Raw genomic sequence first — 16,414 nt, 5'->3', positions numbered from 1 at the left:
TTGTTCCATTTCTTTGAAAAAAATGGATGAGATTTTGATAGAGATTGGATTGAATGTGTAGATTGCTTTAGGTAGTGTAGACATTTTCACAATATTTGTTCTTCCAATCCTTGAGCATGGAACATTTTCCCATTTCTTTGTGTCTTCCTCAGTTTCTTTCATGAGTACTTTATAGTTTTCTGAGTATAGATTCTTTGCCTCTTTGGTTAGGTTGATTCCCAGGTATCTTATGGTTTTGGGTGCAATTGTAAATGGGATTGACTCCTTAATTTCTCTTTCTTCTGTCTTGTTGTTGGTATAAAGAAATGCAACTGATTTCTGTGCATTGATTTTATATCCTGACACTTTACTGAATTCCTGTACAAGTTCTAGCAGATTTGGAGTGGAGTCTTTTGGGTTTTCCACATATAGTATCATATCATTGGCAAAGAGTGATAGTTTGACTTCTTCTTTGCTGATTTGGATGTCTTTAATTTCTTTTTGTTGTCTGATTGCTGAGGCTAGGACTTCTAGTACTATGTTGAATAGCAGTGGTTATAATTGGTATCCCTGCCGTGTTCCTGACCTTAGCGGAAAAGCTTTCAGTTTTTCTCCATTGAGAATGATATTTGCAGTGGGTTTTTCATAGATGGCTTTGATAATATTGAGGTATGTGAGGCCACTTTTTAAATGATACTTACCTTTAGTATCTTTTCATTTCCCGAGCACTTCTTATATGAACTCTTCTCCCTTTTCCAAGATTTCAGCCACGTGAGATTTGTACACTTCCATTAGCACTCCATTATAGTACTGATCGAGGCCCACCCTGCTTCTCATGTAAGGCCCAAATTTTCCTACCTTTTGAGTCCTCTTCCCAACCACACCCCATCAGAGCCCCATCTCAATATAGTAGGTCCAAGGAAGGTGGTGGGGGAAAGCAGCCTGACCATTCAAGTGATTCATGTTTAGCTGAGAGCTCTCTAACCTTCTCAGAATCATTTTCTAAATGAATTGGGTGAAATATCAAATAATTTAATAAAGCAGAATTTAATAAATTTTATTAAATTATATAATTTATTTTATAAATTATAAATATATAATTTATATAATTTTATATAAATTTATTAAATTTATGTAAATTTAATAAAGTGAAATTTTTAGGCAGGGTAGAAATGATATCTTTGAGTAACTTCCCGCTGGGCAGGCAGGACAGCCTTCTGAAGGTCAGCCCTAGGGTGAGGACCTCCTATGCACTTGCTGCTTTGGCAGATTCTTCCCTTTCCCATTTCTGAAACCACAGCTTCTCTAAGAACAATAGCAAGTAAGCACTCCCACAGAAACAAGGGGTGGAGACTCTGCTGCCTGCACAAGGAGGGAGGGAGAGAAAAGGGAAACCATTTGAATGTCTCCACTAGATCTTTATAAGTTAGCAAAAACTTAGTGTTTTGAGGGGCGCCTGGGTGGCTCAGTGGGTTAAGCCTCTGCCTTCAGTTCAGGTCATGATCTCAGGGTCCTGGGATCAAGCCCCACATCAGGCTCTCTGGGGAGCCTGCTTTCCTCTCTCTCTCTGCCTGCCTCTCTGCCTACCTGTGATCTCTGTCAAATAAATAAATAAAATCTTAAAAAAAAAAACTTAGTGTTTTGAAATGCTCATTTTAGAAAAATATAGACTATTTACTTATTTATTTTATTTTAAAATGTTTTATTTATTTACTTGGCACAGAGAGAGATCACAAGTAGGCAGAGCAGCAGGCGGGGGCGGGGGAAGCAGTCTCCCTGCTGAGCTGAGAGCCCTATGTGGGGCCCTGAGATCATGACCTGAGCCAAAGGCAGAGGCTTAACCCACTGACCCACCCAGGTGCCCCAGAATATAGACTACTTTAAAGATGATGAGAAAATAAGTAGTTTTATATTACATGAGGCCATAAATAAAGACTTGGCAGGAGAGCAGATGTCAGTGGAGGCATGAGAGGCACCGTATTGGCAAACATGTTGGTTAGTCACATCAGCATTGAAGCTGCTTAAAATACTTAAATATACTTAAAATACTTATATATACTTATATATATATATATATACTTATATACTTATATATACTTATATACACTTATATAAGTATACTTATATATAATATGTGTATATAAGTATACTTATATATAATATGTGTATATATTATATATAAGTATACTTAAAATACTTAAATAAAATACTTAAAATACTTAGCGCCTCACCTATTACAAGACAGATCTTCTCTCCAGGTTTCCTGTAAGAAGGAAGAGGGGAATTTAGGGGAAAGATCACGATCATAATATAAAACTACAAACTCCTTGCATCTGTTTCCATATTTAAATGTATTTATGTCTTCCTCATATTAAAAAAAAAAAACTCTTGGGGCGCCTGGGTGGCATAGTCAGTTGGGCATTTGACTCTTGGTTTCGGCTCAGGTCATGATCTCGGGGTCATGGGATTGAACTCCGCATCAGGCTCCATGCTCAGCACGGTGTTTGCTTGAGATTCTCTCTCCCTCTCTCTCTGTCCCTTCCTGTCACTCTCTCTCAAATAAATAAATCTTAAAAAAAAACCAAAACTCTTTTTTGAACCCTATTCCTCTTGTTGACGTCTGCTCTAGCACTATCTTCCTTTGTATAGACGAACTTCTTCTTTTTTTTAAAAATATTTTATTTATTTATTTGACAGAGAGAGAGGGAGAGATCACAAGTAGGCAGAGAGAGAGAGGAGGAAGCAGTCTCCTTGTCAAGCAGAGAGCCAGATGCAGGGCTCAATCCCAGGACTGGGATCATGACCTGAGCTGAAGGCAGATGCTTAACCCACTGAGCCACCCAGGCGCCCCTAGACGAACTTCTCCTTTTTTTTTTTTTTTTTAATAAGATCTTTATTTTTTTTTAAGATTTTATTTATTTACTTGACAGACAGAGATTATAAGTAGTCAGAGAGGCAGGCAGGTAGAGAGGAAGAAGTAGGCTCCCCGCCGAGCAGAGAGCCCGATGCGGGGCTTGTTCCCAGGACCCTGAGACCATGACCTGAGCCAAAGGCAGAGGCTTTAACCCACTCAGCCACTCAGGTGCCCCCCTAGACGAACTTCTAAAAAGTGTTTTTTTTAAACCAGTATCTCCATTTGCTTATCTCCCATCCTCTCCTCAGCATCATAGAGTTGATTTTCTTCCTACATTGTGCAACAAAAACTGCTCTAACCAAGGTCTCCAATGGTGAAGTTATCCCCAAATAGCATAAACCCTTCTCACCTTTGTTTTACGTGATGTCACAGGGCCCTTGCCCCTGTTGGCCACTGCTTCACTCAGACCGCTGCCATGGCCCCCACTCTGGTGGCTCCCCATATATCTGGCCAGTCCTTTCAGTTCTCTTTGCTGCCTTCTCTGATCTGTCCATCCCCTAAATGCCATTGGTCTCTAGAGTTTGTCTTGTCCTGTGCCCTCCTCTCTTCCTATATGTACTCACCAGGCCCTCTGTGCCTTCAGTCATAATCCGTTTCTCTTGAGTCGTGTATTTCTATTGTCTGTTGGGTATCTGCTTTTGAATATGCAGCATGTCCCAAACTGTCTTACCTCAAAACCTGGTTCTTTAAAAAATAACAACAGTTATAATTATAATAATATATATAATATATATCATTGTAATAATAATGATATAATACATAATATATAATATAATATAACATAATATAACATAACATTACATAATAATATATACCCTAACCCACAGTGATCTATGCCAGAAAACTGCCACCACCCTGCCCCTTCCCTTTGTCATTCCCCCATCTGCTCAGTCATCAGTTTTGACAGTGCCATCTCCTATGTATCTCTAACCTGTCCCCTCGTTTCCAACCTAACTCACACTACTAACTCAGGCTCCCATCATCCCCTCTGGATCCCTGCAACATCTTCTCTCTGACTCCCTTCCTTGCCTCTGTGTAATTAATTCTGGGTCCCCTCCCAGCCCCCTGTCCACAGTGCAACTGGAGTGGCCCTATCAAACAAGTGTCTGATCACATCTTATCTGTTATTAAAGTCCTCCGGTCCTTCTCTGTTGCTCTCAGGCTGCACTTTGACCTCTTCAGCATGGCTTCCAAGTTTTTTGTCCTGTTACAAATTTAAACGACCTCAGTTTTCTTCAGCTTCCTCTGTCCCAGTCCTGGCCCCCACCCCAATTCTTGCACATTATGTTCCAGCCACACCAAACTTCTTTAATTCCTGATAGTCCCTGCTTTCTATGAGACTGGGCCTTTGTACTTATTCTGTCTATCTAGAACACTCCTGTTATGTCTATTTATTTTTCTCTCAGTTCGAGTTATCTTTCAGACTTTGGTTTGTACCTTACTTCTGTGATCTACTACCCTAACACACCAACCTTGGATTGTGCTCCTGAAGTCCCCAGCACTTACCCCTTTTGTAGCACTTACTTTGCTCTCTCGAGACCATCTGATGAATGTACTGTCAGTATCTTGTAGGCAGGGACAATGTATTAAATTCCTGAGGCCTAGAAAAGTACCTTTCATATCATAGATGTTCAATAAATACTTGTAGTATAAACGAATGATTTCCATAGTTACTTAGGATGCCTTTCTTCTTAAGTCAGTTGAATAAGTGGTATAATGCTGGTAGGGAGAGAGCACAAAAGAGGTCCAAAGCCTTGATATCAGTTTTTTGTTTTGTTTTAATTAAAGCAAAAGTTTAGGGACAACTGGGTGGCTCAGTTGGTTAAGCATCTGCCTTTGACTCTGGTCGTGTCCCTGGATCCTGGAATCGAGTCCCACATGGGGCTCCCTGCTCAGTGGGGAGCCTGCTTTTCCCTCTGGCTGCTCTCTCTCTCTCTGACAAATAAAATCTTAAAAAAATGCAAAAGTTCATATTTTTGTAGTATTACAGGCTGGCTATGGGTCTTAATGGGCTGATGGGAATATTACAACTGAACCCTACACTCCAGCTGGCTGACACCATCCTCTTCCACACCTGTAGACTTCTTTTTAAGTAACAGCTTGATAAAGAATTCATATACCATACAATTCATCCACTTAAAGTGTGTAACTCAGTGGTTTTTAACAAGTTCACAGAATGGCATAACAGCCATCACCTCAATTTTAGAACATTTTCATCACACCAACAAGAAACCCCATACCCATTAGCAGTCACTCCTCATCTCCATCTCCTCTCTCCATCCCCTGGAAGCCACTAATCTTTTTGTCTCTATGAATTTGCCTATTCAGGATATTTCATATAAATAAAATTATATATATATATATAATGTATTTGTGACTTGCTTCTTTCACTTAGCATGATTTTTTAAAAAAAAGATTTTATTTACTTATTTGATAGAGATCACAAGTAGGCAGAGAGAGAGGGGGAGGCAGGCTCCCCGCTGAGCAGAGAGCCCCATGCAGGGCTCCATCGCAGGACCCTGGGATCATGACTTGAGCTGAAGGGAGGCTTTAACCCACTGAGCCACCCAGGTGCCCACTTAGCATGATGTTTTTAAGATTCATCCATGTTGTATCAAGTATCATTATTTTATTTTTATTTCTTTTTATTGCCGAATGATATTCCACTACACACCCCATTTTGTATATCCATCCATCAGTTGATGGATATTTGGGTTGTTTGTGCTTTTAGGCTAGCACAAATCATGCTGCTTATAAACTTTTGTGTACAAGCTCTTGTATTGTGTTGACATAGTTTTTTAATTCTCTTAGGTTTTATCTGGGAGTGGAATTGCCAGGTCATATGGAGGACTTCAGATTTTTTTTTTTTAAGTAGGCTCCACGCCCATTTTGGAGCTTTGATTCATGACCCTGAGATCAAGAGTCCCACGGTCTACTGATTGGACCAGCCAAGTGGCCCAGGACTTAAGATTCTAAAGAACAGAGGTTGTAGTGGTGCCTGGGTGGCTTAGTCGGTTGGGCACCTAGCTTTTGGTTTCGGCTCAGGTCGTGGTCTTGGGGTCCTGCAGTCCTGGGATTCTGGGGTTGAGCCCTGCATTGACTTCTTCCTCAGAGTGGAGTCTCCTAGAGGATTCTCTTTCCCTCTGCCCTTTGCTTCCCACCCCCATGCCACCCACCTCTGCTGCTCGCACACATGCCCTCTCCTCTCTCTCTCTTAAATAAATAAATCTTTAAATAAAAAAAAAAAACAGGGGTGCTTGGGTGGCTCAGTGGGTTAAAGCCTCTGCCTTCAGCTTAGGTCATGATTCCAGGGTCCTGCAATTGATTGAGCCGTCAGGCTCTCTGCTCAGCGGGGAGCCTGCTTCCTCTTCTCTCTCTGCCTGCCTCTCTGCCTACTTGTGATCTCTGTCTGTCAAATAAATAAATAAAATCTTTTTAAAAAATAAAAATGAAAAACAGAGGTTGCTTTACAGAATAAGCTCACAAACACATGAAGCACTAATAACTCTTGCTCCTTAATTTATTGATTTACTGGCAGGCAAGTTTTATAACTGACTCTGAAGAATTGACATTAATTAAATTTCTCTATGTAATGTAAAATAGCCAATGAATGTGCAAAGTCCTATTCTCCTGTGCAGGAGAATAAAGCCCTTCTTGGGTTCAAGTGGAAGTGGAAGAAGTTAGTGTTTGGTTCTGCCCATTTCCACTCCCACTCCCCCATACCCCTGGACCACACAGGGCTTCCTGATGGAGTCACACAGGAAGCTTCAACTGGGGAAGCTGGCCTAGTGACTGATTTTAGCCATAATTAAGTCATTGCTTCCCTCTGTATTACAGTAGGAATGTATTGTTTCTTTTGTATTATACCTCTCTTTGTCTCTTCTTTTTTCTTCAACATCTCTGCGGCCATATACACTCCTGTCCTCCCTGCTCTTTCCTTTCTCCTCAGCCTCCTGGTAGTAACAAATTGTTCCTTGGTCCTATTTAAGTTAAGACAATAAAGTTTTGAGACTCAATGTGAGTTTTAGGATTCCTTTTTTTTAAAAAAAATATTTTATTTATTTATTTGACAGAGAGCACAACATGGGGAGCAGCAGAGGGAGAGGAAGAAGCAGGCTTCCCGCTGAGCAGGGAGCCCGATGTGGGGCTTGATCCCAGGACCCTGGAATCATGACCTGAGCTGAAGGCAGAGGCTTAATCCACTGAGCCACCCAGGCACCCCTAGGGTTTCTTTTACAAGTATTTCTTATCCAAATAAATACAGGCACCTTAAAAGTAGTTGCCCTGGAAAAAAAAAGTATAGTTTTTCTGGGTGGCTATATATTTATTCCAAGAGTTTAGTTGTTACTCAAAACATTTTGGTATTTTGTGTAGTTTCTCTCAAAACCAGTCTGAACCCTATAAGAAGATGTTTCACTTCCTTAATAATCACATCTAGTATTGTTGGGGGGCCTCCCACTTTGCTTGTATTTATTTGTCTTCCTATTCCCAGTTCCCCTTTTCCTTTCTAGCTCTAGTCCCCAGACAGGAGGAGTTCTGGGTTCATTTGGGGCAAGCGTTGACATAGAGAGGCAGTGAAGGGAGACTGGCATGCTTCACAAGACTTTGACCTTTAAACAAACCATGCTTAAGCAGCTCTTTTTAAAAAAAAAAAATTTATTTATTTTAGAGAGAGAGGGCAAGGGGAGGGGCAGAGGGAGAAGGAGAGAGAGAATCTCAAGCAGGCAGGAATTCTGGCAGGAATTGAGGGTATAATCCATCGGGGAATAAAAGGGGGCAGGCAAAGGCTTTTGATGGTCCCTTCCCTAGTACCTGAAAGAGTTGCTTGATTAGTAGCTACTATGGACATGGCCTTAGGGTAGGTTCTGGGAATATAGAGATAAATAAGATATAGTCCCTACTTTATAAGTGTATATTCTAACAAAAAGAAGATAACAAGTACAAATGATGAGATTTGAGGGAAGCCCGGTCGGCTCAGTTGTTTAAGCGTCTGCTTTCAGCTCAGGTCCTGATTCCAGGCTCCTTGCTCAGCGGAGGGTCTGCTTGTCCCTCTCCCTCTGCGCCCCCCTACCTCTGCTTGTGCTCACACACTCTCTCTCTCAAATAAATAGATAAAATCTTTACATTGACATACAATATTATATTTGTTTCAGGTGTACAACGTAGTGATTTGACAATTACATACGTTATGAAATGTGCACTGTAAGAAGAGTTGTCATCTGTCACCATACAAAGTTACTACACTATTATCGACTGTGTTCCCTATGCTGTGTTTTTCATCCCTATGACTTAATTTATTTTATAATTTGAAGTTTGTACTTAGTTTTTTGTTTGTTTGTTTTAAGAGGGAGCATGCCCTTTCTTTCTGTTCTGATAGCGCTCTCACAAACATGGTAAATGTTCCTAAATCTGGCAGGCTTTCTGCCAAGAAGTGTGGTAAGCACCTACACCATAAAGTAACACAGTACAAGAAAGGCAAAGATTCTCTTTATGCCCAGGGAAAGCAGCGTTATGATAGGAAGCAGAGTGGCTATGATGAGCAAACTAAGCCAATTTTTTTGGAAAAAGGCTAAAACTACAAAGAAGATTGTGCTGAGGTTTGAATGTGTTGAGCCCAATTGTAGATCTAAGAGAATGCTGGCTATTAAGAGATGAAAGAGTTTTTTTTTTTTTTTAAAGATTTTATTTATTTGACAGAGAGAGGTCACAAGTAGGCAGAGAGACAGTCAGAGAGAGAGGGAGAAGCAGACTCCCCGCCGAGCAGAGAGCCCGATGCGGGACTCGATCCCAGGACCCTGAGATCATGACCTGAGCTGAAGGCAGAGGCTTAACCCACTGAGCCACCCAGGTGCCCCAAGAGATGCAAGAGTTTTTAACTGGGAGGAGATAAGAAGAGAAAGGGCCAAGTGATCTATTTCGAGGTTTCATATTTTGTTGTATTATGAAGACAATAAAATCTTGAAGTTATGTTAAAAAAAAAAAAGAGTGTGTGCACATGGGGGGAGGTGGGGGAGTGGGAGTGGGGAAGGGGCTGAGGGAGAAGCATCTTTTTTTTTTTTTTAAGATTGTATTTATTTATTTGACAGAGAGAGAGAGACAGTGAGAGAGGGAACACAAGCAGGGGGAATGGGAGAGGGAGAAGCAGACTTCCCGCTGAGCAGGGAGCCTGATGCAAGGCTCCATCCCAGGACCCTGAGATCATGACCTGAGCTGATGGCAGATGCTTAAGGACTGAGCCACCCAGGCGCCCCTGAGAAACAATCTTAAGCAGGCTTTATGATCCGTGTGGAGCCTGATGCAGGCTGATCAGGACTGGGAGATTATGACCAAGAGATTGTGACCTTAGCTGAAACCAGGAGTTGACTGCTTAACCAATTGAGCCACCCAGGCCTCCAAGGAAGTGTGTACTTCTTAATCTCTTTCGTCTTTTTCACCCAACCCCCCTGTGCACCGCTCTCCTCTGGCAACCACCAGTTTGTCCTCTGTATTTATAAATCTATTTGTTTTGTTTATTTAGATCCTGCATATAAATGAAATCATGTCATATTTGTGTTTTTCTGTCTGACTTATTTCACTTAGCATAATACCCTCTAAGTCCGTCTATGCTGGCAAGATTACATTCTTCTTTATGGCTGAGTAATATCCTATTACATATATATATATATATATATACACACACATCATATTTTTTTTATCCATTCAGTTATTAGTGGACGCTTGGATTGCTTCCATATCATGTCTATTATAAATAATGCTGCAAATAAACATAGGAATGCATGTATCTTTTTGAATTAGTGTTTTTTCTCAGGTAAATACCTAAAAGTAGAGTTGCTGGGTCATATGGTATTTCTGTTTTTTTTTTTTTAAAGATTTTATTTATTTATTTGACAGAGAGAGACACCGTGATAGAGGGAACAGAAGCAGGGGGAATGGGAGAGGGAGAAGCAGACTCCCACTGAGCAGAGAGCCCAATGCAGGACTGGATCCCAGGACCCTGGGTTCATGACCCTGGGATCATGATCTGACCGAAGGCAGACACTTAACGACTGAGCCACCCGGGCGGCCCGGTATTTCTGTTTTTAATTTTTTGAGCAACCTCCATACTATTTTCCATCGTGGCTGCTCCAGTTTACATTCCCACCAACAGCTAACAAGGGCTCACTTTTTCCCACTTCCTTTTCCACTTGTTATTTCTTGTCTTTTTGATACTAGCCTTTCTGATTGGTATGAGGTGATACCTCATTGTGGTTTTGATTTGCATTTTTCTGATGATTAGTGATGCTGAACATCTTTTCCTGTGACTGTTGGCCATCTGTATGTTGTCTTTGGAAAATGCCTATTCAGGTCCTCTGCACATTTTTTTTTCAAAGTTTATTTTTTATTTTCTTTTATTAAGTAAACTCTATACCCAACATAGCCTTGAGCTCATGACCCTGAGATCAACAGTCACATGCTCCACTGATTGAGCCAGCCAGGTGCCCCTCCTCTGCCCCCTCCTCTGTTTTTTAATTGGGTTATTATTATTAATTTTTTTGGTGTTGAGTTGTATGAGTTCTTTATATTAATTTTGAATGTTACCCTCTTATCAGATATAGCATTTGCAAATATCTTCTCCCATTCAGTATGTTGCTTTTTCATTTTGTTTATGGTTTCCTTTGCTGTGCAAAAAGTTTGATGTAGGGGCGCCTGGGTGGCTAAAGCCTCTGCTTTCAGCTCAGGTCATGATCCCAAGGTCCTGGGATCGAGCACCGCATCGGGCCCTCTGCTTAGCAAAAAGCCTGCTTCCTCCTCTCTCTCTCTGTCTGCCTCTCTGCCTACTTGTAATCTCTGTCAAATAAATAAATAAAATCTTTTAAAAAAAAGTTTGATGTAGTCCCAATAGTTTATTTTTGCTTTGTTTCCCCGAGCCTCAGGAGACAGATCGAGAAGAATATTGCTGAGGGTGATATGTTTTCTTTTAGGGGTTTTATGGCTTCATGTCTTAAATTTAGGTTCTTAATCCATTTTGAGTTTATTTTTGTGTATGGTTTAAGAAAGTGGTCCAGTTTCATTCTTTTGCATGTAGCTGTCCAGTTTCCCAGAACCATATTGAAGAGACAGATTGTCTTTTCCCCATTGCATACTTTTGCCTCCTTTGCAGGTAATTGACCATACAAGCTTGGGCTCATTTCTGGGTTCTCCATTATGTCCCATTGAGCTATGTGTCTGTTTTTGTGCATGTACCATATTGTTTTGATTATTGTAGCTTTGTAGTATTGTTTGAAATCTGGGATTGTGATACTTCCAGCTTTGTTCTTTTTTTTTTTTTAAGATTTTTTTAAAGATTTTATTTATTTATTTGTGATACTTTATTTGTGATATTTATTGTGATACTTCCAGCTTTGTTCTTTTTTTTTTAAGATTTTTTTAAAGATTTTATTTATTTATTTGACAGCTCACAAGTAGGCAGAGAGGCAGGCAGAGAGAGAAGTGAGGAAGCAGGCTCCCTGCCGAGCAGAGAGCCCAATGCGGGGCTCGATCCCAGGACCCTGGGATCATGACCTGAGCCGAAGGCAGCGGCTTTAACCCACTGAGCCACCCAGGCGCCCCTTTGTTCTTCTTTTTTGAGATTGTTTTGGCCGCGTGGGGTCTTTTGTGGTTCCATACACATTTTAGGATTACTTATTACTTATTCTGTGAAAGTACTTTTGGTATTTGGTAGGGACTGCATTAACTCTGTAGATTGCTTTGTGTATTGTGGGCATTTTAACAATATTAATTAATTAATTAATTAATTAATTAATATTAATTAATATTAATTCTTCCACTTTATGAGCATGACATATTTTTCCGTCTGTTCCATTTATCCTCAGTTTCTTCCATCAATGTCTACAGTTTTCAGAGTACAGGTCTTTTACCTCCTCGGTTAAATTTATTCCTAGGTGTTTTATTCCTTTTGATGTGATTGTAAATGGGATTACTTTCCTAATTTCTCTTTCTGGTATACATCATTATTATTCTGTAGAAATGCAACAGATTTCTGTATATTAATTCCGTATCCTGCAGCCAAAATTTATAGTTTGCCCACTGTCTTCTAAGCTTCTTACATGTGTATTAACTCATTTTTTTCTTTTTTAATTTATTTGTCAGAGAGAGAGAGAGAGAGTGTGAGTGAGCACTGGCAGACGGAGGCAGAGGGAGAACCAGGCTCCCTGCCGAGCAAGGAGCCCGATGTGGGACTCAATCCCAGGACGCTGGGATCATGACCTGAGCCGAAGGCAGCTGCTTAACCAACTGAGCCACCCAGGCGTCCCCTTAACTCATTTTTTTTTTTTACATGTGTATTAACTCATTGACTTGTGACAATAGCCCTGTGAAGTATGTATTGTTATAATCCCTGTTTATAGGTAAAGAATCTGAGGCACAGAGACATTACAAGTAGCTCGCCTGAAATCTCCGACTATGTCTTTAGGAGCAGGACCTTCAGTGCAGGTAGTCGGGCTCCAGAAGGTGTGCTCCTAGATAACATGTTCTCTAGCAAGTCATCCAATGCGTGTGCATGAGGTCTGCTGCTTCCCATCTGCGTTGCCTTTGTACAACTGGTTTGCCCTTTGGCCTGTGGTTTTTTTTTCTAATTTTAGTATATGTGCTGCCAAAGCGAGCACTGTAGTTTTTTTTTTTCTTAAAGACTCTGGTCAAGGGGAGTTCGCTCCTTTAACATCTTCTCGGACTTTTTTGCCTATCCCCGGGGGCAGTCACTGCCCTTGGAGCTTGACTGCATTTGGTCAAATTTTATTAAGCTACACAGTAGTGTGTTTGTTGGAATGTTTGATTCTTTATAAGCTTCTGGAGAGCAGGGACTTCTTTTTTTTTCTGGAAAATTTCAAAAAATTTTTTTTTTACTTTTTTGCAAAAGTAAAGCTATAATAAAACAAATCTATATGTGCTCATCATGCAGCTTTGACAATTATTTGTGGCCGGTATCATTTCATTTATCCTCCTCTCCTCAAACGTGGATTATTTTGAAGCGAACTTCAGACATCAGATAATTTCATTAAGATTCCAGTTGTATTACTAAAATATAAGGTATCTTTTTACAAAAACATAACCACAATACCATTATTGCACTAAAAATTAATACTTCCTTAATGTCATAAAATATTCACTGTTCTAATTTCTGCAATTATCTCATAATCCCCTCCCTTCCCTTCTCTTTCCTTCCAGCCTTTTTTGTTTTTTTAGTTCTTCTTTGCCTACCCCTCTTTTACTTAAAAAAAAAAAAAAGGCAGAGTTATTTGAATAAAAATCCAAGTAAAGGCCTTATTTTTACTCTTCATGTTTCATGTTCTCATCAGCACCTGGCTTTAGTGCTTGACATATAGAAATCCTCAGTAAATGTTTAGTAAATGAATGATTCATCAGAGATCTATAAAATGCCCTAGTTGAATGAGTGTTGCCTTACTGTCATATTTGGTTGGTTTCTTGGCCTGGCGTTTGGTTTGTGGTACTTTAGTTAACAATTAACTTAGATGCTGGCTACTATCAGCCATTACTAAAGGTTTGAGGACAGTGAATGTGTCTGTGACTCAGGCATTTGCATGCTAGAAGGAAATGGACCAGGTTTTCTTGTCCCTGTTTTTTGTCTCTAGTCTCTATTTCACTTTGAGTTTGGACTGACCATGTTTGGCTTTTTTGCTATTTCTTCAAAATAGGGACGACCCTGAAGGAGTTCCTTGAGAGCATGAACAGAGCTCACATTGTGGTGGTAGGTTTTGTACCTGATGAATTGAATTGGTTCCTCCTTCACTTACTTTATTTTTAAGAATCGGGATAAAATTGAAATACATTGAAATGCATACAGATCTGGGGCACCTGGGTGGCTCATTCGGTTAAGTGTCTGCTACCTTCTGCTCAGGTCAGGATCCTGGGTCCTGGGATCAAACCCTAAGTTGGGCTTCCTGCTCAGCAGGGAGTCTGCTTCTTCCTCTGCCACTCACTACCCCCGCCCCCGCTCGTGTTTGTGTTCTCTCTCTTTCTCTCTCAAATAGATAAATAAAATCTTTTTAAAAAGAAAGAAATGCATACAGATCTTAAGTGTACCATTTGATTTTTGGTAAATGTATACATCCATGTACTCACCACCTGAATTGAGATGTCAAACGTGACCCAGAAGTTCCCTTGTGCACCTTTGCAGCTAATTCTACCCCGTATGGTGAATCCTAACATCCTTAATTATCACTGCCTATTCTTGGGCTTTATTTAAATGGCATCATATAGTATGTACTCCTTCGTGTCTAGCTTCTTCTGTGTAGTATAATGTTTTGGAGATTCATGCATCTCATTTTAGCGGTAGTTTGTGCCCTTTTTATTGATGACTAGCATTCCCTCGTATGGACATGCCATAGTCTATTTAACCATTTACATACTGATGGATATTTGTGGTTTCCAGTTTTTGGTGATTGTGAATAATGCTGTTAGAAACATTCATGTAGGGGCGCCTGGGTGGCTCAGTGGGTTAAGGCCTCTGCCTTCGGCTCAGGTCATGATCTCAGAGTCCTGGGATCGAGCCCTGCATCGGGCTCTCTGCTCGGCGGGGAGCCTGCTTCCCTTCCTCTCTCCCTCTGCCTGCCTCTCTGCCTACTTGTGATCTCTGTCAAATAAATAAAATCTTAAAAAAAAAAAAAGAAACATTCATGTATAACTCTGTGTGGATATCTGTTTTCGTTTCTCTTGGGTAGACACCCAGACATGGGATTGCTGGACTATGTATTTAAGTCTATAAGAAAATGTCAGACTCTTTTCCAGAGTGGTTGTGTCATTTTATACTTTCACCAGCAATATGAAGAATACTAGCTTTTTCCCATCCTCACAACAGGTGGTATCAGCAGTCTCTTAAAGTTTAGCTACTTGCCGATAATTTTATTTTGAGTACTTCTCTGTGCCTTGCAGAGGAGATTATTCATTTTATGCCCCTCACGTGGACTATACTCCTAACTCCTCAGTTTTTCAATTTTACCTATGTTTTAGGTCAGTGTTTCTTGACACGGAATATACGTGAGAATCACCTGGAGTCTTTCCAACATAGCCCAGGTCTCCTGCAGACACACTGTACCAGCAGCTTTCTCGGGGATTGTTCATGGGCTCAATATGTATGTTGGAGAAGTTCCCCAGGTCATTCTGATTTATATTCCTAGCTAAAAACCACTGCTTCAAGGCTCAAGTCCTACCTGTGATAACAGAGGCTCTTCATCCTGCCTACACATCAACAGGATCTGGGGAGCTTTCAACACTCACTAGTTCCAAGGTTCCAGACCACGCCAATGGAGTTGGAATCTGGGGGTGGGGCCTGAGTGTCAACTGTTTTTTTTTTTTTTTTAATTTCCCTGTCGTTCTAATATGCAATCACATTTCCCATTGGATTTCTTTCTGTCTTCTCTTGTAGCATTTATACCTTTTTATTTTCATATTATAATACTTTTTCATGTCTTATCTCCTGTCTTAGGCATTATGTTCCTAGCCTTTCTCATTTCTATGTCTTTCATGGGGTCTGACACCTATACCTGTAGCACAGTAGGTGCTCAATAAGCATTTCACGAACACATGAATTGGTCATCAGGAAAAGATGGCAGTCACAGTTAGGTTGCATTCTGAGTCTCAGAGTCCCTGTCCTCCCTCGGGTTGGAGTTGTGGTGACCAGTGGGGGCAACTCCTCTGTGAGATAACAGAACCTTCCCCTGTTTGGTATTTGTTTTTAGGCATATCACTGGAAATAAGAATTATATGTGTATATGGGGTAGAGGAGCAGGGTCAGGTAAGGAGACAGATATAATTACAATGGGGGAGTTATACTAGAGTTGTGGTAAAGAAAGTAAGAAATATTAGTAAAGAGGAAGAAATTTGAGCTTACCCGATAGCCCAGTGTAGGCCACTACAGACCCTTGAGCACGAGAGTGAACCAGTCTTTAGGAAGGTGGTGAGGCAAGAGTGAGCAAGAAAGATTTTAATAGAGAGACCAGAGACAAGGAGTCAGGCTGTACTTCCAGCAGAGTTGTTGAGGGCCTGGGTTGTATAGGGTCACGGGAATCGACAGAACAGTGTACTGAGAGGTATTAAAGAACCATCAGGCTTTGTGATGTATCAAATCTGGGAAACCAAAGAGCAACACAGGAAATAGTGGTGGTGTGGAAAGATGTAGAAAGAGAGGAGTGAGCTCCCTGGGTGGGGCTGTAGGGGTGGGGATGGGGGAGTGCAACTTAAATGAGGAGGAATTTCAGAAGGTGTTTGGGTGTGAGTATCAGGAGTTCTGGGGAGTCATAGGGGCTGGAGATACAGATGCAGGAGCCACCTGCAGAGAGGTCATCGAAGCTGTGGAAGAGGGTGGTGGTGGAAGTATCCAGTCCCGGTCTCACTACTAAATCTGGCGTGGGGTGTGACGCAAAGGTTGGGGGCGGAAGGAGGAGATTGTCCAAGAAGGAAAAGTTGTCCATGGTCTTAGACATTGGAAAAGCGAACAATGTGAGAATGGTGAAAATACCTTTGAAT

General features: G+C 40.9%; 1 pseudogene across 1 annotated transcript; it reads left to right on the top strand.

The window, feature by feature from the left end:
• Positions 1 to 8,283: 8,283 nt before the first annotated feature.
• LOC308358905 (large ribosomal subunit protein eL42-like) lies at positions 8,284 to 8,838 on the top strand (annotated as a pseudogene). The gene is made up of 2 exons: positions 8,284 to 8,544; positions 8,754 to 8,838. The product of its transcript is annotated as a large ribosomal subunit protein eL42-like (transcript).
• The last annotated feature ends 7,576 nt before the right edge of the window (positions 8,839 to 16,414 follow it).

The sequence above is a fragment of the Martes martes genome (assembly GCF_963455335.1).
Source record: "Martes martes genome assembly, chromosome: 17".
In the NCBI taxonomy this organism is placed as follows: domain Eukaryota; kingdom Metazoa; phylum Chordata; class Mammalia; order Carnivora; family Mustelidae; genus Martes; species Martes martes.
This window is presented reverse-complemented; position numbering and strand designations above follow the sequence as displayed.